The 25,497-nt window shown below is 47.8% G+C and overlaps 1 protein-coding gene across 3 annotated transcripts in view; it reads right to left on the bottom strand.

The window, feature by feature from the left end:
• The window catches only part of ZMYND11 (zinc finger MYND-type containing 11), a 685,469-nt gene that overhangs the window by 636,997 nt on the left and 22,975 nt on the right, over positions 1-25,497 (bottom strand). The window lies entirely within an intron of this gene.

Here is a 25,497-nt window from a genome sequence, read left to right as displayed (position 1 = left end):
ATGGGTTGCTGGGGTCATTATATTGTTTAATCTACCGGGTTGGGAGTTCCTGCCTCCTAAAGAAGGATTGCCAAGATGTTTATAGAAGTATCCAAGCGGGTAGAGCGAGATTGATCGCTCTATACAGGTGCTACAAGAGGCTCTCTTAAGGGACGTCTGTGCCCAGGTTGGGTTCTTAAAATTAATTATTATGCAGTCCCCTTGCATGGTTTTTCTAGATGGACCTATCCACTGTACCCTTCTTGTTAATAGGATTTGGTCCGCCTGTTCCACAGGGAAATTACAGTGGTCATGCAGCCAGTGGAGCACCTTGTTCTTCAGGGTGCTATGGCTTTCAATTTGCTCTATCCCTAGCGGTGGCACTTTAACCATGACTGCTATAAAGGGCTGCAGTCTGGTGGTAAATTAATCACAGCCTGCTCTTTCTGTTCTTCTGGTCCCTTAGGCTTATTCATGACTTGGGGTCTGTTCGTCTGCCCATTAATACTAGATCGTGAAGTACTAGATTGTGGGTCTAAATGTACACTCCGACTAATATTTGAAATAACAGGGTTGTTCTGCGGTGGATGGATCAAGTTACTATACCCAGCCGTTACCGTATTTAGGGTGTTTGGGTTGGGCGTAGCCACTGAAGGTGTTTGTACCAGGGATTCGGTGCCTAAGTCTCTGGTTTTACTATTCCTTGATTTCATAATGGTACCCACTTCTCAACCTCTAAGCTTAGAGTATCTAGCTTCGTAACCAGAGGTTTAAGCATGGATTCCATTTTCTGGGCTAGTGAGGAAATAATACGATTGACAAATTCATCATGTAGATTGATAGGGACAACATTATTTTCGACGGTCTTAACTTGGTTACGGGTCAAGGGCCCTTTTCTCGGTTCCCCGATTTAGCCTGATCTTTTCTACAATTTCTTCTCCATTTTGGTGTTGGAGGATCACTAAAATTAGGGGATTGGGGTTGCTCATCCTGCAAGGATGTATCTCGTAATAGAGTGGGGAGCTCTTGATTGGCCTGTACTATGGGAGCCTCAAGTTGTAGATTATCCAAAACGACATCTACCTCCGGAGCCGGCATGACTTCGGGCCCAGATATCACCCCCAGAGATAGGCGTTGTTCTGCCCTAGAAATTTCTACATTAATAGCGCTCACAGCTTTAACCAGGTACTCATCAATGGTGGGGCCATGGTTAGACTTGGGTTTTGGAGTCTTTTCTAATTTCCGTTTCAACATATTCAACCGAAACTACCAGATAGGCAAGTGAGGTGTCTAAGTAATAACACCCCAAGGCCTGCTGTTAAAAACAACCCAACGCTGTGATAACTGGAGTCAATAATGTTCGAACAAACAGCCAGTTAGTAGTGTTACTGGAACCGAGGCCGCTATCAAGAGATTACAAACAAATGCGCCCGTTACAATATCCATATACAAAGTCACCTGGGTATCCTGGGCTGCAAAAGGTCAATGGGGTGGCCCAGCCCTGCCTCGGACTGTCGGGGACGGCCGCAGACGGCCCCGCCCTGGTCCCGGGCTTCTCCTGGCACCCCCCCGCCGGGAGGATCACTGCTCCTTTGACCGCCTCCGGGCGTGGAAGTGGGCGGAGGTGGATGGGATGATGAAGCAAGGGGACCTGGGGGATGTAGTCTCCCCCCTCGGCGGCCACGTGGTGGATCAGGCAGCGGCGGCGGGGGAGACTAATGGCAGGAGGCTCCCAGCTCAGTCGGGACGACGGGTAGGTGTAAAAATGCCTGGAGACAAGTTAAGTTCACCAGCAAGGGCCCCCGCTCCGCCGAAGGATCACCGCTCCTTTGAGCGCCTCCAGGCGCGGAAGTGGGCGGGATGAAGAAGCAAGGTGACCTGGGGGATGTAGTCTCCCCCCTCGGCGGCCGCATGGTTGATCAGGCAGCGGCGGCGGGGGAGACTAATGGCAGGAGGCCCCCAGCTCAGTCGGGTTGTCGGGTAGGTGTAAAAATGCCTGGAGCCAAGTTAAGTTCACCAGCAAGGGCCTTGGTATTCAAAGTGGGCGGTGGCAAAGGCTTGCTTAGAAACGTTATTGGAATGCATTGCATTAGTTTTGCGCTTTGGCTTTCTCTTGGGTGCAATATCATTAAAAATAGGTACTCACTTGACTGCTACCTTTAAATTGTGATGAGCAAGGTAAAACTGTGATAAAGTTGCTGCATTAAGTAAATCAGGCATGGCCACTTTAAAACGGCATTTTATCACCAGGGCTGAGGCCTCCCTCAGGGAGGAGTTGGTATCGATGGAGGAAAATGTCATGGGACAAAGCTAAAAGGTAATTCCCCTGGCTAGAAACATAACAGTAAAGGTAAACCGTAACTAGCGTTCTTCTTCAGCAAACACTAGAATGTGCATCTGAAGTAATTCTGTAAGATGTGCAACCAGGTATCCTATGCATTCGTAAGACTCTATATGCAATCCACAAATCAATCATTACACGCTAAGGGCTAATGTAGAACTGCTTAAAATGAAATTAACCACGCTATACATCCTTCCATACAGAACTAACCTCTGGGTAAAGTTATTAACCTGGACAATGCCGACAGGTCGTGATAATCTGATCACTTAAAATTAGAAGCATGTATTGATTTTGCGTTTTTCCCTCCCAAAATAAATCTGCCCTTTCTGCACTCCATAAGTAATAGCAACCAAAGCAGTAATCAATTACCCACGCTACCCGAATAAAAATCGTCTATACGTCCATCCGTTCGCTGACGCACAGACTGTTTCACTTTCCATTGAGAGGAGCTTCGAATTCAGCTAGGCAGGCGAACGAGACAATTCCCACGACCCTTCGCCCTTCCCCCATCCCGGTAGCTTTCGGTCCACAGTGTTCACCCCATTAAGAACAAGCAGGTGTGTTGCATGCAGGTTTTTCTAATGCAAGCTTCTTCCTTTCAAAGGATATTCCCTCACTAGAACATGAAACATCAGGTTTTATTTTCAGTTTTCAAAAATGGGTAAATCTTGCGTTTCAGCAAGTACATTTGCATTATTCTACGAATAAATGATTCGCAAAGCATAGGCGCGATAGAAAGGTGGCAAGCTTAAGTCAGTCCTTTACTGCATGACACAACATTCTACACATTTCTTCTCTAAATCAAGTAACACATTAGACGTACGCAGTCACCTCAAAGAAACACACATGGGTTAGATATCGGGCATAAGACAAAAACTTCAATTGTAAAAAAAAAAAAGTATGTAGAAATTACAGTCAAGTAAGAAAATGCAAAAATCAAACGAAGGCTTAACGTTAGTGGAGCGCTATAAAGATAGGCGATCTTTGGATTTGTATGTTCAAAACATTATACATTTCTAAGCACCTGGTAGCACAGAAAACGGCTGTAATGGTTTGAAAATGAACGGAGCAAACATATTACCTCTGACGAAACAAAGCTTCCTTGTATAAAAGCTGTATGGCTTGTTGTGGCAAACCCGTGCACGTCCTGATTTCGGATGTGGCTGCGGTCCCTTTTGAAGGAATGGATCCAGAATAATTTTGCCATAAATGCCCTGACTCATGACCGTAAAACACTTTTTCATCATATTCGAAGACTTGGCAATTTAAAAGGCTCTCAATTATACCGAACCTGAAAACTACAACAAATTCTTTGATGGAACTAATACGCTTTCTGCAATAGAACTGTAGACGGGCGACAGGGTGCATCGCCTCTCAAATTCACGGTAAATCTTTTTATTTGTAAACCCTTTGTTTTCAGACTAACACACCTACTTGCATGCTTCAGTGGTTGGCTTCTACCATTCTGAAAGGAAACGCCTATGTGGCTGCTAACAACCTAGCTGGGTCCCTTAGGACTTTTATTTTCCTCCAGACATACAGAAGCGCTAGGTTGGTAGGGCTGTATGCACGTACAGATTTCAGCATGGACGAGCACATAAAATTAGACATAAGCAACGCTACTTTTAAACTTAAGAGATGAAAGACTTGTTCTAGGTCTAAATTTAACAATACACATAAGGTAACCTACATTCGAAGCTACCAACATCTATATATATATATATTCACTGAAAGCAAATGAGTTGTCATGATGTCACAAGAACCAGACAACGTTGGTAAAGAACATAACTAAAGTTAGCTGTAGTTAAAGCACAAAATCTAACAAGTCTACAAATTCCCAGCCAACATCCCTATCCAACTTAAACTGCTCCATGAGAATTTTGCATTGCCTTACACGCGTCATCGCCAATGACATAGCTGAACACAGAAAGTTCATGTGTGCGGAAGACAGTTTACCACCGACCTACAACACACGAGACACAAGTTCGTCTGCAGACAGTATATAATACAAGTGTGTGTACCTTTCAGATTCATTAAACACTGGCAACAGAAATCAGTGTTGTACCCTAAATATTGAGAAGGAGTCACCCAGGTGCGGGATAAGGTATGATGGATTGGGTCTGAACAGTGGGGATGATGGACTGGGAATCTCGTAGAAAGAAGGGGTAACTGGAGACACTGCAAGACCCAATGGGTGAGAAGAGTGTATTGAAAGACAATAGGAAAAAAGGCAACACATACCACGGTTGTGGCATTAAAGACAAGGGCGATCCAGTGGAAACTCATGAAGGAGGGTATCACTGGGATTATGATCGGGCAGAAGATACTGAAGGTACTGGTGAGGCTGGGGCATGAAAGAAACCTTTAGTAATAAGTATGTACTGAAAGACCGAATTGGGGGTAGGTGTATCACTGGACCTGATGGGAAGATAACTTGGCACAGAGAAAGGAGAAGACTACACAATGGCCTGATGAGGAATGGGGATGCTGGAAACTGGAAGACGGGACATCTGTTATGTCAAGTCAAGTCAAGTCAAAGAATTTATATAGCGCTCTACATACCCAGAGGGTCTCAAGGCGCTTGAGGAGGGGAGGGGAATTGGAGCATGGTGTCTTTTTATTTGACAGTGGGAAAAGGAATATTAAAGTAAGAAGGTAAAGATATGGGAGGGGCTGGAGGCACTGCTGACCTCATGAAGGGAAGGGTGGGCAGAGGGTATTTGTTGCAGGAAGAGGACACAGTAAGGACCGAAGGGTTGACAAGGTGGGCCTGGTTGGGGCAGGGAGAAGCTGCTCAGTGGAGAGTCAAGAATTTGAGGGGCTGACATGGTGAGGTGATAACTGAAAATTGTAACTGGGCAGCAGGGTGTTGATAAGTGGCATAACACATTCCATATGTGGTTACAGCAGGCAAGGTGTGTTTTGTTGGGTCGTTGTAATATGGCATACATGGTCTTTACTATAGAACTGCACAGGAACCTCTTCAGCTTACTTTCACAGCTGGAATTCCATGGGAGGAACAGAGGCTCAGATTATGCTTACTTTCTTCATTTTAATTTTCTCAGCAGCCTATATCAAACATAAAACAATAAACAATAGGAAAATATTTCCCATGTGACCTAGGCTACAAATATAAACTTCAAATCAGTGCAGGAACCACATTGTAAGACAAATCCCCAAGAAAAAAAACACTTAGTCTTTCTTTGCTGTTCAGCAGCTAGATAAGTGGTTTTCCTAGTCAACTGCTGGATTGCTAGTTCTTGATAATTAACTTGCGGTGTGGCGAATTCATAGCTTTTGTATGGTTTAGTTAGAGCTGAGCATCACCTGCAGGAAATAATAACGTTTTGTGTGAAATGTGGGTAGCAGTTGTGTCTATGCTTTGCCTGTTTCACTGTAGGGCAATATCTTAATGTTTTTCTCTCAAGCAGGTGTATCTCATCGTGAGAGATCTACCCACGTACCACACCTGACAGGTTTTTCAGGCCCTCAGTATGGCGCTTGTGGTCCCTCACACAGTGTCGGAAAACCACCACTAGGGGGTCATCACGGCAATGTCTGTGTTTGCCTTGCTGGTTTCATCATCCAAAGATCAAAGAGACGCACACGCTGCTCGTATTCCCCACCAGCACATCTTCCAACACAAAGCACAAGTAGTTTATTACTAGCGCCCTACTCTTGGAAATTTTTGTTACGCGTGCTAGCCGAGGCCCTTCTAGAGTGGGCAGGCAGGCTCACACCATACTTTTTTCCCTCCGCTATATTTAAGAGCACCTGGAGACAGAGGGCTGGTGCCTCTGGTGAGGTGTATGTAGGTAGGAGAGATAGAGAGATAGAGAGAGAAAAATAGAGAGATAGATAGAGAGATAGAGAGATAGAGAGATAGAGAGATAGAGAGATAGAGAGAGAAAAATAGAGAGATAGATAGAGAGATAGAGAGATAGAGAGATAGAGAGATAGAGAGATAGAGAGATAGAGAGATAGAGAGATAGAGAGATAGAGAGATAGAGAGATAGAGAGATAGAGAGAGAGAGAGAGAGAGATAGATAGATAGATAGATAGATAGATAGATAGATAGATGATAACCTGTGTTTTCCTCCCGATTACTCCACCACCGTATCAGAGAAAACACAGAAAGGCAGCACTCCACAGAAAGAAGACATTCCAGGTTGTAGCTTCCTCAAGGTATTTTTATTATTCTGTTTTTTCATTGTATTTCTTCACAGCTTCATAAAGTGCAAATATCAGAACATCAGAAACAAGCATTGGCATAGCCAATAGGTCTCGCCTTTAGGTCTGTATATGTGTTTAGCCATGCAGCAGATTAACGCGCAAGTTACTACTTGTGTAACGATATATCTGTAAGAGACATTAGTTAGTGATAGATTCCTTACCTTAGCATAATCCCCAGGCGTCAGACTGGATCTGGAAAATTTTGCGTAGCAATACCCCTGCGCGCCGGCAGGTGTCGTCCGCGGGCCCGTGTCCGTCGTCGGCGCCGGAGTACTTAGACACCGCCCATGCGTGCGGACGTCAGTTCTGATACACAGCGTTTCCCCGCCAGATACACAGAGCCATGATAGAACCAACACTGATGCCATGAAACTAGGGCCCTGAAAGGGGATTACCTTAACCCTAGATATCGGTTCGCAGAACGGGGAGGATGGGCGGGTCGGTAAGGAATCTATCACTAACTAATGTCTCTTACAGATATATCGTTACACAAGTAGTAACTTGTGCATCTGAAAGAGACACGTGATAGATTCCTTACCTTAGAATAGATACCCCAGCAATACCAACCCCGGTGGTTGGTCTGCAAACCAATAATCACACCAGAAAGTCCTGGAGGACGGAACGGCCAAAGAAGCCATCCCTCCGGACTTGTCTGTCCAGGCAGTAGTGTCTTGAGAACGTGTGCAGCGAGGCCCACGGAGCTGCCTGGCAAATGTCCTGCAAGGGCACTCCCCGGCCCAGGGCAGTGGTAGTCGCAGAGGCCCGAGTGGAATGAGCCCTTAGTCCAACAGGGGTTCTGTTAGAACTGGCTATTTCTGGTAGGCTAAGGCTGACGCCAAAGCCAGGCAGAAACCACCATTCTAGTCAGGGCAAGGAAGTCACACGCCAAGATAATCCCTGCTCACCCCCTTGGTAGCTTTGCACGAGCAGTAAGGCTAAACTCGGAGGCAATGTGTAAAGCATTTGCGCCAGCACACAACAGCAACAACATACTAGGCACTCCACAAAAGGGACTCCACACAAGGTTATATTAAAATAACTTTTGTATTGTAAACACATATCAGATAAAAATCACACATGTACATTGTGCCAACTGGCACGGGCAATATTCACAAGGGATTATTCACAAGACAGGGCCACATGGGCCACTGTCATAATCAGCACTTAGTAGAAATGAAATACTGTCAGAAATTAGAATAAAAGAATATAAAATTACTGTAGCACAAAGTAACAGTTAGAAATCACATCCATTAACTACTGGGAACAGGTACCAGGACCTCACTAGGACCACCTGTACTAAAAAGAACAACCACCTAAGAATAAAATACATTTAGGGGTATAAACAAGAACACAGTACCCATGATGCATGAAACACATTCAGAGGAGTAGGAAAGAGAAGACACATGATGCCTAAAACATTCAGAGGTGTAAGGACAACCACCTAAGTATCACCCAGCGTTTAGGGGTCTAGGAAAGAACACATTACTCATGATGCATAAATATACATTCAGAGGAGTAGTAAAGAGAAACACATGATGCATAAACCTACACATTCAGCGGTGTTAAGAATAAAGCACATGATGCAATAAAATACATTCAGAGGTGCAGCGCAAGAAGACACATGATGCCTAAAACATTCAGAGGTGCAGCGCAGGAAAGAAAGACACATAATGCATAAAAACATTCAGAGGTGTGAGGAAGGAAAAACACATGATGCATAAACCTACACATTCAGCGGTGTTCTGAACAAAGCACATGATGCAAAAAATACATTCAGGGGTGCAGCGCAAGAAGACACATGATGCCTAAAACATTCAGAGGTGCAGCGCAGGGAAAAGGAAGACACATGATGCATAAACCTACACATTCAGAGGAGCCAGAACCATACAATAGCGCAAAAATCACATGTCTAAAAACATTCAGAGGTGCAGGAATAACACATGATGCGAGAAAACACATTCAGAGGTGCAATAACCATACAATTGCGCAAAACTTACATAAGCCACCACCTGTGGCAGTCCCTAGGCCAACTGGCCTTGTTGGGGCTAAAACGCCCTGAGTCTCAATGTCAGGGGGTGCTGCCATGCAGCGCCAGTCCAGGCACAAGCCTAAACGTAGCAGGTGCCCACTACTTGCTGGGCACCTGTGAATATCCCAAGACCTAAACAGTGCAGCTGCCCACTAATTGCTGGGCAGCTGGGAACTTCAAAACTGCGGCAAGGGCTCTCACTGGCCCTAAACAAACTGCGCCGCAGGGGTTGGAGCCACACAGGCTCTCCAAACACATACGTCCACGTTGGAGCCACACAGGCTCTAAAAACGCTGGTCACCCCTAGAGCCTCACTGGACTCTCAAAACGTTGAGGCGACCCACTGCCAACTGGGGCCGCCCTTGGTTGGAGTCCCCCCCACTGGGGGACTCGAGATACTGCAAATGCCCCTCGAGCCTCTCAGGCTCGCAAAACAAGTGGGGGGCTTGGAGCCTTCTTGGGGCTCCAGATAATCCAAACTGGCCAAAAGAAATGCCCCCTGAAGCCCTCGTGGCTTCATACTAGCAACAAGCGGGGGGAGGGGGGAGGCGGACACAGACAATGTGTCCCGGCGCCCCTTTCTTCTCCTCTTCACCACTCACTCCCTGGTTCAGATGACTCCTGCGCCGGCGGACAGCGCGGCACCTGCGGGGCTCCCTCCTTCCTTACGGGAGCTCCGCGCTGCTACCAGCGGCCTCAGCCTCTGTTTCCCGCACTTCACCCGGGCCGGCAGAATCCCCGGTCTCCCTCGGCACACGGGAGACCGGAAGGCGCGGCTCTCCTAACGAGCCCCTCGTGACGCAGCAACTTCTTCCCGGGGCCCGCCAATCCCAGCGCGGCTCTCCAGGACCCGCCTCCAACAGCGGGCCAATCAGTGCGCGGCCTCACAGGGCGAGCCTCCCAGGCCCGCCAATCACAGCGCGGCATCTCCGGCGGCCATGAAACACAGCTCGGGCCGCGGCGGTGAACCAAGGGGCATAACGAGGGGTGGGCACCCTCGCTACTAAAATGAAATATATCAGCGAGGCGGGCACTCGCAGCGGGGCATATAAACGGGAGAATACCCGTAACTAAAAATAAAGTGCACACGAAGCACTCGGAAGGGTGCACCAAGGGCAGGAGCGCTTCCCACACGGGATAACCACAGCGCCCTGCCAGAAATCAGGGTAAAAGCGCCCAAGCCCAAAAATAAGGTGCAGGAAGGCTGTAATGAAGCCTTGGAAAAACCAAAGCCAACCAAAAAGGTATCAGCAGTCCTGAGATCAAAGGATGGAGCAACAAAACTCCCAGCAAGGAAAATGCAGCTTCTCCATGCTGCAAAAGGTCCCAGAGATTCCCAGGGGGTAAAGCCAAGTCCCCCCCATCAGCCCAGCAAGGCAGAGGGGTCCCCCAGGAGTCCAGGAAAGTCCATCAGAGGTCCAGGGGCTGGGCAGGGCCCAGAGATTCCCCTGAGCCCCAGCAGCAGCATGCCCCTGGCAGATTCAAGTTAGAAACAAGAACATTTTGGAAGGGGACACAGCCCCTTCTTATACACAGAAAAGTCTTTGAAGTCTTTGTGTAGGCAGTGTGAGAACCAGCTAGAACTGGTTATAGGGAAGTCCTGTCAGTATCAGGGACAGAGGTGACAGTCGCCCAGTGGGAGGTGGAGCCAGCTTTGTAGTCAGGCAGGCACAGCCCTTCACTATCAGGGGCTATCTCCTCCCACTTCCCTGGCAGCAGATGCTGCCTTTCATCCACGGGCTGCCTCAGACAACCTCCTGGCGGATCGGCAGGCCCTGTCATCCTCAAACCAGACAGTCAATCCACCAGCAGGCCCAGGCACTCTGGGCCAGGCTCACCAGCCAATCACACGCCAGCAACAAATTACACAAATATGCCAACCTCTAAAAGTGGGACTTCTAGACTAGACACATGCCGCATATATCATTTCGCAGCATTCAATCTCACGAGTTCGTACATATCAAACTCGACCCTGCACTCCCCACACATCAGGAACTACCAAGGGCATACATATTCCCCATTCATTCCTAAGGGAGGGCAGGTCACTCACCACATATACACAGAGAGCTCAAGCACTTTACACTGTACCACAGTGAAAAAGTGCGCAGAGGCCTAAAATCACTACCACCAGGATCCAGAAACAGGCTAGGAAAAAGCAAAAAGTCTCGGGGTGAACCTGCCTAAAGGGCCGGGTCCAACAGGTTCCTTCTTAGCCAAGGAGAAACACGCCTGGATACACAAGATGATCCATCGCAAGATGGTCCGCTTGTGCTCCGCCTTTCCCTTCTTAGCACCCACGTAACCAAAAAAGAGTAGGTCATCCACCCGGAACTGGCTTGTGCGATCCAGATAGTAAAAGAGCGCACGTTTTGGGTCCAGGCGGTGGAGCCTCTCTTCTTCTTTCGAGGGATGTGGAGGCGGAAAGAAAGTGGGCAAGGTAAAGGACTGCCCGATGTGGAAATCCGTGACAACCTTGGGCAGGAAAGAGGGTCTCGTCCGCAACACAACCTTGTCCGGATGAACAGAGAGGAAAGGAGGTGCTCTGAAAGAGCCTGGAGCTCACTCACTCTCCTGGCAGAGGTGATGGCAACCAGGAAAGCAGTCTTCAAGGTAAGAAGACGGAGAGGACACTTATGGAGCGGCTCAAAGGGAGCACACATTAGGTAGGTAAGCACAAGATTCAAGTCCCACTGGGGCATCACGAAAGGAACAGGAGGAAACATGTGTGTGATGCCCTTCAAAAACCTATTTACAATCGGGGACTTTAACAAGGAAGGCTGATCAGGTAGCCTTAAGAAGGCGTAAAGGGCAGAAAGGTAGCCCTTGATAGTGCCCAGAGCAGAGCCCTGCTGGGCGAGAGAAAGAAGGAAAAGGAGAACCTCAGAAAGGGGTGCAGACAGTGGATCCACAGCCTTTGCTGTGCACCATGCCACAAATCTGTTCCACCTGCAGGCGTATACCGACTTTGTGGCGGGACGCCTGGCTGCCAGAATGACATTACAGACTTCGGGAGGCAAGTCAAATGGCCTCAACTGTCGCCGCTCAATCTCCAAGCTCGTAGGTGGAGACTGGACAGGTTCGGGTGGAGGACCCTCCCCTGCTGCTGCGACAGAAGGTCCTCCCGAAGAGGCAGACGAATTGGGGGAATCGACTGACCTGCCGAGTAGCTCGGGATACCAGTATATTCGTGCCCAGTCCAGAGCCACAAGGATAACCTGGACCCGATCGCATCTGATCTTCTTGAGCACTCTGGGCAGAAGTGGTATAGGCGGAAAGGCGTACAACAGACCGCAACTCCACTCGCGACGAAAAGTGTCTCCGAGCGAGCGCCACCTTGGAAACTCCAACGCGCAGAACTGATGACATTGCGCGTTCTCTTCTGTGGCGAATAGATCTAGCCAAGGCTCTCCCCACTGCAGAAAGAGGCATTGCGCCACGTCTGAGTTCAGACGCCATTCGTGATCAATCATGCACCGACGGCTGAGTTCGTCCGCCCTGGCGTTCAGGGACCCTGCCAGGTGTTGAACCACCAGGGTCACGCCCTGATGTTCCAGCCACTGCCAGAGGCGCAGAGCCTCCTGGCATAGGGTCCATGACCCCACCCTGCCCTGTTTGTTGCAGTACCACATGGCGGTGGTGTTGTCCGTGAACACCTGCACTACACTCCCCCGGACAGAGGGGAGGAATGTCTTCAGTGCAAGTCGGATCGCCCGCAGCTCCAGAAGGTTGATGTGGAGCTGGGACTCCGCCGGAAACCAGAGGCCTCTGATCTCCGCCTCTCCCATGTGGCCCCCCCAGCCCAGGAGGGACGCGTCCGTCACAACTACGTGCTACGGGTGGGGTAGGGAGAGGGATCTGCCACTGACCCAATCGCGGTCCATGAGCCACCACTGCAACTGTCTTGCAGTGCCCTCTGAGATCAAGACATGGTCGGACAAGTTGCCCTGATGCTGGGCCCACTGAAACTTCAGGTCCCACTGCAGAGCCCGCATCCGCCACCGGGGGTGATGCACCAGAAGGATGCAGGAAGCCATCAGCCCCAGAAGCCGCAGCGTCAACCTGACCGAGATTCGGGATAAAGGCTAAAAGATCGGAATCAGAGCCTGAATATCCCGAACCCGCTTTTCCGGGGGATAAACCCGTAACTGTGCCGAGTCCAGAACCTCTCCGATGAAGAGGAGCTTCTGGGAGGGACACAGGTGCGACTTCGGCACGTTGATGGAGAACCCCAGCAGGTGCAGGAGATCGGCCGTAGTCTGGAGGTGGCCGACGACTGTCTGGGGCGAGCTCGCCTTCAACAACCAGTCGTCGAGGTAGGGGAAGACTGACACCCCTAACCTGTGGGCCGGCAGGACGGGGATTTGAAAATAAGCGTCCTGCAAGTCCAACGCTACCATCCAGTCTCCGGGGTCCAGGGCAGCTAAGACTTGAGCAAGAGTCAGCATCTTGAACTTCTCCTTTCGGAGGAAGCCGTTGGCGTTCCGTAGGTCCAAGATAGGGGGTAGGCCCACTTTGCCCTTCTTGGGTACCAGAAAGTAGTGAGAGTAACAACCACACCCTACTTACGGCCCTGGAACGCGCTCGATGGCCCCCTTGGCCAAGAGGGCCGTGACTTCCTCTTGCAGAAGTTGCAAGTGATTCCCCGACACGTGGTGGAATTGCGGTGGCATGGCTGGAGGGGTCGCCTCGAAGGGGAGGGAGTAGCCCCTACGGATGGTTTGCAGCACCCACCTGTCCGACGTGACAGTGCGTCAGTGAAAAAGGTGATGGCGAACCCTGCCCCCCACTGGCGTCACATGGGCCTGAAAGCACGGACTAGGAAGGTTTTGAGGCAGGTGCTGCGGGGGAAGGTGTGGACTGGCCTCACCGTGGTCCCCGACCGTCGCTACGGCGGTTTCCACGGCCGCCACCGCGCTGTTGAACATTCTGTGGCGTGTGGCTGGCAGCACGTGTGGTGGCGCCCCTTCCGTGGCCACGAAAGGAGCGAAAGGCACCCTTTTGCTGGCGTGGGGCTGAACATAGGGAAAGGGGTGGGATGAGAAAAAAAAAAAATCGCCGGGAACGCCCACCAATCGCCTCGCTGAAAGACGGACGCCTCTGTCTTCCAATGGCTAGCCTCCATTTATGGAGCTAGCCAATGAAAGAAGGGGCGGATTCAAGTCCCCCATACTGCAAAACAAAAGATTTCGCCTGCGCGCATCGCTGCTTGCGCAGCTTTTCGCCAGGTCGAAACATAAAAAGCAGTGCTTAGTAGTAAAGCAAACTGAAAAGAGGCCTAGGCCCATTTCCTTTTTGCAACCCATAGCCTTTGTTATGTAAAAAAGGCCCAAACTTTTCCCTGAACCAATCAGAGCTCATCACCCTCTAGAACACCAATGAGAGAACCTTCTGCCCCTCAGATTTTTCGCGCACTTGTGCAATAACACACTTCTTGTGCTAAATCCGAGGTGAGCCTCTCAGGGGAGGAGGGTGGGTGCATGTGAATCTATGAAAGATTCCAATACTGGAGAACTAAAGTTACAGGTAAGTAACTTCTTTTCTTACTCCAGTATTGGAACTTTCATAGATTCACATGCCTGAATCAGAATAGCGAGCAGTGAAAATACAAAGCACATTTTTCTGATAAATTACATAATCATGCAATACCATTAGCAAATGAAGCATAATCTCATATATAAATATACATACTTATATAAAATGTGACTTTGTAAACAAGAGAACTTATGGATGGAGGGATGTAAGAAAGGCTCACCGTTACTGGATAATATTCCGCGGTACCGCCTCTCCCACCGCCGCATCCGATTGTGCGGCTGCCTCCAAGCAGTAGTGCCTGGTGAAGGTGTGCGCAGATGTCCCGTTTGCTGCTCTGCAGATATCCTGGATTGGCACTCCTCCAAATAATGCAGTGGATGTGGCCACTGCCCTCGTGGAATGAGCACGGACTTGTGCATTCAAAGGCTTTCCAGCAGCTTGAGGACAGTAGACAATTGCACTGGAAATCCATCTGGCAATTCCCCTCTTTGACAGCGGGAAACCTTTCCTGGGTGCGCTGAAGGCGACGAACAACTGGGAAGACCTGCGAAACGCTTAGTTTCTTTCAAGTAAAATGTCATACATCTCTGAACGTCCAGAGAGTGTTATACTCTTTCTGCCGCTGTTGATGGATGCGGAAAGAAACGCTTCAGCACCAATGGTTCGTTCAAATGAAAATCAGTCGGCACCTTTGGAATGAACTTCGGGTTTGTCCTGAGAATCATCTTATCCTCTTAAAATTGCAAGAAAGGCTCCTGAATCGTGAGCGCCTGCAGTTCACCTACTCTTCTCGCTGAAGTCAACGCAATGAGAAGAGCCACCTTCCAGGCCAAGAACTTCAGGTCTGCCCTGTGTATCGGTTCAAATGGTGGCTTCATCAATTGAGAGAGTACAATATTCAGATTCCATAATGGTGGTGGAGGCTTTACTGGCGGAAAGACTTTGAATATTCCTTTCATGAATTGTTTGATAATCCTTGAGGACCATAAAGATGGGCCTGACGATGACCTCCTGTAGTGGGATAACGCAGCCAAATGCACCTTGATGGAGGCGTGTGCTAATCCTGACTTCGCTAACCGCAGAATGTACGGTATAATCTGATGAGGCGCAGCAGTAATAGGATGAACATCATGTCTCTTACACCACAGACAGAACCTCTTCCATTTCATCCTGTAGGTTCTGTTGGTACTCTCCGCTCTGGCCTTGGACAGGATGTCCTTACATTCCTGTGAGATGTTCAGATGGCTAAACTCACAGTGTTCAGGAGAAAGGCTGCTAATCGCAAGGATTTCGGGTCCGGATGGCGCACCTGCCCCTTGGACATTGTCAGAAGCGATGGAATCGTGCACAACCGAATTGGACGGTCCTCCGACAGTAGCAGCAGTTCCGTGAACCAGTGTTGTCTGGGCCACCACGGGGCTACTAGGATCAGTCTGCACGGCTCTTTCTTGATCTTCACCAGTACGCGGGGGAGAAGAGGAATTGGAGGAAAACCGTAGGCAAAGACGCCGGACCATGCCATGGAAAACGCATTCCCCCAAGATCCCCTCTGGGGAAGCCAGCTTGCGAAGTACTGGCATTTTCTGTTTTCCCTTGTAGCGAAGAGGTCCACCAACGGTGTTCCCCATCTCCGAAAGACGCTGTCCAGGATTTCCTGGTCTAGCTCCCATTCGTGGCAGGACGATTTTAGCCTGCTGGGAGTATCCGCTTTGATGTTTTGATCCCCCGGGGGGGTCTTCTGCTTTCAATGATATTTCCTGCTGAATAGCCCATTCCCAAATCTCCTGGGCTTCCTGAGACAGGGAGAGAGATCTTGTTCCCCCTTGCATGTTTACATAATGCATCGCCGTGGTGTTGTCTGTTCTTACTAACACCGGCGCACCTTTTATCCTTGGCAGAAAAGCCAGTAATGCCAAGCGGATCGCCCTGAGCTCCAGCAGATTTATATGTAATTGCTGCTCCTCTGCTTTCCAACGGCCGATGACCTGAAGGTCCTGAAGGAAAGCTCCCCATCCTTCTAATGATGCATCCGTCGTTACCACTAGCGGAGCTGTACTTGCTAGAAACGTCAGTCCTTGAGACACATTTGCCTTTTGCGTCCACCATTCTGCTGCCTGTCGCATCACTGGTGTCACCTTTATTATATCGTCGAAGGATCCCTCCGCCTGACGCCATTGGAGATCGATCTGTTCCTGCCATGGTCTCATCCTTAGCCTGCAGCAAGGTACCAGTAGAATACAAGAGGACATTGTGCCCAGCAAGAATTTGTACCTGCGGACTGCAAGAGACTTTCTTTTTCTCAAGTCTTGGAAGAGGAACACAATCCTCAGTTGTCTTTCCTCGGAAGGAAACGCTTTGTTGCATTCCGTGTCCAATATTGCTCCCAGAAATGTGATCACTCTTGCTGGGTGGAGGTTCGACTTTCTCTCGTTTAAAGTCAATCCTAAATCGGCGAATAAGTCTACGCAAGCTTGTGTTGACGCTCTGGCTTGTGTCTTTGATGTTGCTTTGACTAACCAGTCGTCAAGGTAAGGAAATATTTGATGTCTTTGCTTCCTCAACACAGCCGCCACTGGAGCCAGGCATTTCGTGAAAACCCTTGGCGCCGACTTCAAGCCGAATGGCAGTACCTTGAATTGGTAATGTCTTCCGGCTACCCAGAACCGAAGGTACTGCCTGTGTGCAGGATGTATCTGCACATGGAAATACGCGTCTTGTAGGTCCAATGTGGTCATATGATCCCCTGGGTTTAACAACGGAAGGATGACCTGTAGAGATACCATCCTGAAAGATTGTTTCTCGAGATAGGTGTTTAAGGATCCGAGATCCAGGATGGGGCGCCACTGGAGCTTGTTTTGCTGGATAAGAAAAAAACGGGAGTAAAACCCCCTGTTTTCCTGGGATTTTGGTACCGGTTCTATTGCTCCCTTTCGGAGCATTGTCCGAATCTCCTGCCGGAGTTGATGCAGATGATTGGCTCTCTTGTGCATCGGTGGCGTACAAGGGGGTTTCTGAATAAATTCTAGGGTGTGACCGAATTGAACTATTTTGAGGACCCATTGGTCCGTTGTTATTTTCTGCCAATTGTGTAAATAGTGAGCAATCTTTCCACCCAGGGGAGCATCTGGCAGAGCCGGAAGATGGAGGTTGTCATTGCCTTCGGGTGTTGTCCTTTCCTCGGCCACCACGTCCTCTAGGAGCCGATTTTGTGTGTCCTCCTGACTGATGCTAGTTATATTGCTGACGGTACGGCTGTGATGAGGACTGATAAGAAGACAAATATCTCCCCTGTTGGTAACCTCCTCTATACGAGGACTGTCCTCTACCTCTGGAGCCACGAAAAGGGGTTTTCCTGTACTGCAGAGTTCCCAGAGACTTTGCCTTATCAGTATCCTTCTTGATACTTTCCAGTGTGTCATCTATATGTTTTCCAAATAATTCTTCTCCATTGAAAGGGAGGTCTAAGACTTTGTTCTGCACCTCCGGTCTAAATGCTGTTGCTCGCAGCCAACCTTGCCTGCGCAGGAACGCCGCTCCTCCCAAGGATCTAAATGCTGTGGTCGCTATATCCATAGCGCAGTCTATGACTTCAGCCGAAGTCCTCTCTCCTTCCATGAGAATTTTCTTTGCCTCCTGTTTCTCTGGATCTGGCACCAGGTTAACATATGGAGACAGGTCGCACCACATCTGCCTGTCATACCTCCCCAATATAGCCAGGGCATTTGCGGCTCTTACCAGCAGAGCAGACATTAAAGAAAAACGCTTCCCTGCGTTACCCAACCTTCTGCCCTCCTTGTCTGGAGGTGTTGCAATCGGAGCAGATGGGTTCCTGGATTTCTGTTGCGCCGCCTGCGTGATAACAGAATCCGGTTTGGGATGACCCACAAGGCAAGATGGAGCATCGACCGGTGCATTATACTTTTAATCCAGTCTGGCCAGAACTGGTGTTACCGTCGCTGGCGTTTCCATGACATTGAATCCTTCCTTCCAGATATGAGATACTATAGGCAAAGATCGTATAGATCTACGATACGAATCTTTAAAGTCATATAGAAAACATTCAGTTTTTTCTTCTGTAATGGTCAGTGCAATGCTCTTAGTGGCTCTGATCATCAAATTATGAAATCAACCAATGTCCTCCGGTGGAGAGTCCACTGGTCTCTGCGGAGGAGTTGCAGGTGATGGGGAGATATAGTCATGCCATTCTGCACTTGTGCCCGCAATTTCACCATCTTCCTGTTCCTCATCCGAGGTATCATGGTGTGTTGTCGGTGGTGGGGACCTAACAGTAGGTTCCGGCACAATTTCCCTCCTACGAATCGGAGTCCCTGGAACCGAGCGTTGACGTGGAGCCGACTCTACGGCCTGTGGAGCGACTAGAGTCGCTGGATATCTTCTTCTATAATCCTCCAACATTCCTTGGAGATCCCTCAACAAAGAGGATGGGACACTGGTCATCTCTTCTCGTTGTTGTTGCCGATATCGGTGTTGTTCCTGGGGTTGCTCTTGATAACCCCCATATTCTTCCTCCGAATCGTCTTCCTGGTACTTGACCTGTAATTGCAAAGGGCTACTGGCAATACCATACTCCGAATCTTCCTCCGAATCTTCCTCTTCCAGTAAGTGAGACGGTAGAAGTGGGGAGACCTTGCTTGGAGATGTAACCTCCGGTGTAATAGGTTTTTTCCAAGGCACCAACCTTTTTTCTGGTGTTTTTTCCATCGTCGACGAGATTCCCATCGCCGTCGACCAAGTCACCGTCGTCGACGCTACCGTCGACATTGTAGTGACAGTTGACGCTGTCCTCGTCGACGCTGCCGTCGTCGACAAAGTCGCCGTCGACACTGCCGTCGTCGACAAATTCCTCGTCGACGCAACCGTCGACGACGATGCCGTCACGGTCGTCGACGCCCTCGTCGACGGTTTCGCCGTCGACGATATAGTCGTCGACGGTGAAATCGTCGACACTTTTCTCACCAGCCTTATCCTTTTTCGTCGACGACGGAGGTGTTTTCGTCGTCGTCGATGGTCCTTTCTTAGTCGACGGTCCCGTCGACGGAGTTGATTTCTCCTCAGAAGGCGCCGAAGAAGATCGTTTGATGGTAATCTTGATCTTCTGAGGCGACTGTGGTGGATTTGAGATGGCTTTTGCTCCTTTCACCTCACCAGCAGATCCCTTCTTCCCCTTAGATGAGACTGAAGGGGATTTTGAGGGACTGTGCCCTGAAGACCCTGGAGTGGTCTTTTTTGGGGCCTTCTCAGGTCTTTCCCCTGAGAAATGTGTCTGAGGAGATCTACTTCTCTTCTGAGATCTCTTAGACGCCACAGATTCCTCCTCACTCTCACTTGAGAGGATTTTCTTCCTGGCTTTGACTTTCTGAAGCCAGATCAGTAGCCTTACCTCACGATCTCTCAAAGTCTTATTTGAAAAGGTACGACATACCTTACAATCTGCTGCCTTATGATCTGGATAGAGACAGTAGATGCAGTCCTTGTGAGGGTCATCTGTAAACTACCTCTTCTTGGAGCAGGTTAAACAAGCTCTAAATAATCCTTTTTTCTCTTTCTCAGACGGTTGATGTAGAAACCTAAAAAATCCAAGTCAAAATACTGTAGAAGTAAAGAGTTTGAGCAGAGCTCAAAGGAGACTCCCTAGCACAACGTGCGGTAGAAAAATCTGAGGGGCAGAAGGTTCTCTCAGGAGTGTTCTAGAGGGTGAGGAGCTCTGATTGGTTCAGGGAAAAGTTTGGGCCTTTTTTACATAACAAAGGCTATGGGTTGCAAAAGGGAAATGGGCCTAGGCCTCTTTTCAGTTTGCTACACTACTAAGCACTGCTTTTTTATATACCGGAGACTCCCGTCTCGACGACGGGGAATGATTCAGGCATGTGAATCTAAGAAAGTTCCAATACTGGAGTAATATGGAAAACCCTGCCTCAAAACAAATGCGATATCATGATTACATCTTCATGTTTAAATTACAGAATAGGTGCAAAGTTCAAGAGGCGTTTTGATTTTATTTAGCAAGTTCACAAATAACTTCTTTTTCATCCTGCAAGATCACAAACAGATCTCCAGTGATTCCTGTGCTCATATGGAGGGTCTCATCCATATTTGCTCGCTGATAACGTATAAATTACGCAGCTTAATTTGTTTAAATGAAAAGCTCGAGGTGGGTCAGAATTTCAGTGTCATGGGATCAATATTACAAATAAAATAAATTGAAATATTTGTAACATGGAAAAAAACAACTATCCATCATTACAATATGCATGTTCTCGGCTGGAACCAAAATATGCCACCCACGGTTGTGCTTGCATCTACATCATTCTTCCTGAGGATTCCACAGCTACTTTGTGTTTAGCAATGTAAGTTGAAACATAGGTGCTTCAACTGGGCTTAACATTTCTTATCCTGACAAAAAAAACGGCACAACAACAAGGAGGTAGTAAAGCTAACCTAGACTCTCAGGGCACCACCCCGATATCCGATATTTTTCAAAAGCTGATTAAAACTAAGGACTCTAACGACCCCAATATCGAGGGTATTCAGGTTATGGCAAGGACTGATGAGGTTGGGAGCCCCAATAATACAGGGGAGGTACCCCAAAATGTAACAGATACATCTGCTCAGCCCAATATGGCCGGAAGCACAGAGGGGAGCAAGAAAGGGGGAATGGATTTAGCAGGAGATCCAGCAGGGGAAGCTGAGGACAATGTGTTGGTGATACCCCGAGTGTTAGAAGAGATATTGGAGGAAGAGACCGGGGTAGACACAAGTGACAAAAAAGAAGTCCTCAGTGTCAGAGGGCGGTGAATGGTTGGAGGAAGAGGATGATAGCCTGGATCAAGAAGTCAGTGGGTCAGATACTGACAGTGATTTGGAGCAGGACGATTTTAGCCCCCCGATAACTGCAGTGAAAGCATGTATGTATGTATGTATAGGCATTTATATAGCGCACTACTTACCCGGAGGGTCCCAAGGCGCTTCGACCGCTGCGAAACCCTTCCTGGCTTCCCTGAGAGATGGTCCCTTAATGGGTATCTCCAGGGTGAGACCAGGCATCCCCGGCGGTCTGGTGGGGCCGTTAGTGAAGATGAGGCAAGCTAATGCCCAGAGTTGCCGAGTGTGATCGCTGATCAGAGTGGGCACCGAGGCGAGAGAATTATCGAGTCCGCTGACCCTGGTCCAGACTGCGGGCGCGAAAATACACTGTCATAAAAGAGAACAGCCGAGGACCAAATCAATCCCGGATAGCCCTGGAGGGGAAGCGGCACAAATGTCTCTCCTGGAGGTGATACACCAGGAAATAATCGCACACAGGGAAGAAGCTCGACAGGAAAGTCGCAAATCTCAGGCGGCAGTCAGAAAAATGCAAGGGGTGGTAAGGAAGCTGACCAAGGTGTGTGTGAACCTGGGAGAATGGGTTAATAACTTGGAAGAGCGAGTTGTTTCAACTGAAGCTGAGTCGGCGGCAGCGTCTAGCAAGGCAGATCTACAAGCAGAGCAGTTAACTGATATACAGTGGAAATTGGAGGCGCTGGAGAACAGATCGCGACAGAACAACTTGCGCATTTTGGGAATTCCTGAAGGATCAGAGGATACAGACATGAAAGCATTCGTGGTCAAATTATTTGAACATGCCTTTACTGATCTGAAAGATTGGGATTGGTCTAGGGAGGTTCAGAGGGCACACCGTATTCCTGCTAAAATCCACAAGAATGCTAAAGAGGGAGACAAGCCCAGGGCAATTTTAATTTTTCTGGGTAACTTTAATTTGAGGCAAGCAATTTCAGAGAGGGCGAGACCTGACAAAAAAAAGAATGTTGATGGTTATTCTTTCTTTGTTCGTCCTGACTTTTGTCATGTCACGGTGGAGAGACGCTGGAGATTACGGCAGATGATTAAACCGTTTCAGGATAAGGGTATGCAGGCATACTTGATAAATCCTGCTCAGTTGAAAATAATTAAAGACGGATGAACATTATATTTTTCCTCCGAAGTAAAGGCCAAAGAATTTTTGATGTCGCAGGGTGTTTAGAAATGTTTAGTAATGTTCGGTACTTTGTCCGGTATAATAAATGTGATTATTATATAGGCAGTATTTAGACAAAAGGGATGCCCTGTCAAGCTTAGGCAAAGCATAAAACAGGAACACAGTGTGGGTTGGTGTGTATTGTATATGGTGGCGGGTCATAGGAACTAAAGATGGGGCACAGGTTCAAATCTCCTCAATCAGGGCTGCGAACCATCACGGGCACAGACCATAGGTCTGAGCGCCTCTGAAAAAGGGGGGTGGGAGGGTGGGAGGGGGGGAGCTCCGGTTGTGAGCTGGGCAAGGGGAGGGAGAGGGAACAGGGGGAGGGGGTGGAGGGGGGAAAAGGGTGGATTAAAAAAAAGAAAAAACTATGAGATGGAAATGAGTATGACTTTGGTTAGTATTAGATTCATGGATAACAGACAATGTAGGGAAAGTAAACGTGTCAATAATGTCAGACATTAGGATATGTACTATTAATGTAGGGGTCTAAACGACTGGAAGAAACGGCAAAGATTGAGTCACTTGGTTAAATCTAATAATATAGACATACTGTGTATTCAGGAAACCCATATACCCTGGGATAAAAGGAAGTTGCTGGATATGCATGGGTATACTATGATAGGATGTTCATCGCAATCATCTATGATTAGAGGCGTGGCTATTTTAGCAAAATGCAATCTGGGGGGGGTGAAACGCAGTAAAACTGATGGGTCTGGTAGATGGGTCCTAGTGGAACTGAATTTGGGGATTACACTGTGTGTGATCTATGGCCCAAATGAAGACGAGCCAATGGTTTATGATAAATTGGAAGAAGAGTTGGCTAATTGGGCTACCCTTATGATAGTGTGTGGGGACATGAATATTTCAGCTGATTGGAAACAGGGAAGCAGATACATAGGGCGCAAACGTAAGGTAAATAGAGCTCTCGGCTCTTTAATACAGTCTCATGGCTTGGTGGATGTATGGGGAGAAAAAGTGCCCGGGGATCTAGGGTTTACATATTTTTCACACCCGGCACAGAAATATTCTAAAATGGACTATTTTTTTGTGACAATGGGGGAAATCTGCAAAGTTAAAATCGCTAAATTACCAAGAATAGTCTCGGACCACAACCCTTTGATATTGACGTATAAGGTCCCTAATATGCAGAGGAAAATAACAAGATGGACTTTTGAAAGGAAACTTTTAAATGATGAAAGGTTCGTAAAACATATTAAACAGTGGGCGAAATAATTTTTTGAGCTCAATAGATATAGCGCATCCAGAAACGGAGTATGGGAATCCTTTAAGGCTTCATTAAGGGGGGGGAGACAATTAGTTGTGCAGCCAAACTGAGGAAAAAGGATAAAAGCAAAGTGGAAAAACTCATTGCAGACTTAGCAGAGGCTGAGAAATGTCATATAGAGGAAATAGTCTCAGGCAAGGATAGTAGGGAAACTGCTAGAACTATGGCTCTGATTAAGGGCGATATTTTAAAATTAATTACGCAGAAGGAGATTTGTGAATATCAAACACATAGAGCGAGGCGTTATGAGACAGGCGAACAAGCTGGAAGAGCATTAGCTCTGCGCATTAGGCAAGAAACAAATCAAAATAAAATTGGTAAGATCAAATATAACGGTGTAGAATATACAGACCCAAAAGCAATAATGGATGTATTCCAGAAATTTTATCAGAAACTGTATGATCAGGAGTCTGGAGTGTTACCACCCTCGCAAGATCACGGACTACCATGCCCAAAGGTGGAGGAGGAGGATAAGGAGCAGTTGGACTTAGATATAACAGCAGAGGAGATAAAGATTGCACTGCATGAACTAGCAGTAGGTAAAGCTGCAGGCCCAGATGGCTTACCAATAGAAGTTTATAGGGTTCTAGGAGAGGAAATTCTTCCTCTGCTCGAAGACCTATTTAACGGAATAATTTGCTCTGGGAAGATCCCTGATACATGGAAACAAACTAACATCGTAATATTCCATAAGAAGGGAAAACCTGAGGAGAATCCCGGCTCATATCGGCCGATTTCGCTGATAAATGCGGATGCTAAACTCTATTCCAAAGTATGGGCTAAAAGGTTAGGGAGGATTATCGGTCAACTTGTCTCACCCTGGCAGCATGGGTTTGTCCCAGGGAGAGGTACCACGGAACACACGGCGCGGGCAATCTCGCTATTTGATGCAATGGCTGCTACGGGGGGAGATATGGCCATGATCCTTTTAGATGCCGAAAAGGCTTTAGACCGCGTGGTCTGGGATTTTATATGGGATGTCTTCGCCAGAAGGGGCTTTGGAGAGAAATGCAGGAAAGCAATTAAAGCTATGTATATGGATCCTGTAGCCAGAATTACTACAATGGGCCTGCAGTCGGAAGAGGTGGTGATTAGAAGAGGAACCCGCCAGGGATGCCCCTGTTCCCCGATACTCTTTTCGCTCTATATTGACCCTTTAATTAGGAAAATTCTTGCCTCTGATAAAATATCCCCCGTTATAACCAATGAACACATTACCAAATTATTGGCGTATGCGGATGATCTGGCAATTGTTACCACTAATCCACAAACGGCAATACTGGAATTAAGCCATCTGGCACAAGAGTTTGGATTGCGCTCTGGGTATAAGCTCAACACGGAAAAAACAATAATAATTGGTACAAAAAATATTCATAAAAGGGACCAAAGGTATGTGGATTCTGCGGTTTATCTTGGGGTGAGAATCAATGCAAATGTGGGGAAAATTATACAGGAAAATTACTTGCCCTTGCTTACCTCAATAGATAAAGAATTGAGAAGAATAGATGTTTTACACCTATCTTTGATCGGAAGGGTGAATGCATTGAAAATGTCAATGTTTCCGAAATTACTGTACCTATTCCGTGCCATACCGCTACTTGTTGAAGAGGGCTTGATGAAAAAAATGGAAGCTGTTTTTTCACAATTTGTGTGGCAATATGGAAAAATCCGGAGATCACTAGCTCGACTTTCTGCACCATTGGAGGGAGGAGGGTTATCTGCACCTAATCTGAGGTTATACCACTGGGTTTGTTTAATGTTGCAAATGAATTTTTTACTGAAATATGATGATCTAGAGATGCCGCCTGGCTCTTACAGAATCCCCACAATATATGAATTAATAGTTGGAGAAAAGGCTCTGGGGCTCTTAACACGAGAAATTAATGTCTTGTATTTTAAAAGGAGCAAAAGCAAAGTAATGTTAAGTGCGTGGGGTACATGGAAGGCAATATTGAAATTTCTGAAGATTCCGAAGATTAATGGTACAGTAGACCTTTGGAGCTCAAATCCTTTCTCTCATCTTGGACAGAACAGAAATAGTAGTACATGGAAGATGT

The sequence above is a fragment of the Lissotriton vulgaris genome, chromosome 10, assembly GCF_964263255.1.
Source record: "Lissotriton vulgaris chromosome 10, aLisVul1.2, whole genome shotgun sequence".
Classification (NCBI taxonomy): Eukaryota; Metazoa; Chordata; class Amphibia; order Caudata; family Salamandridae; genus Lissotriton; species Lissotriton vulgaris.
Note: the sequence above shows the minus strand (reverse complement) of the source record. Positions and strands in the feature narration are given on the sequence as shown.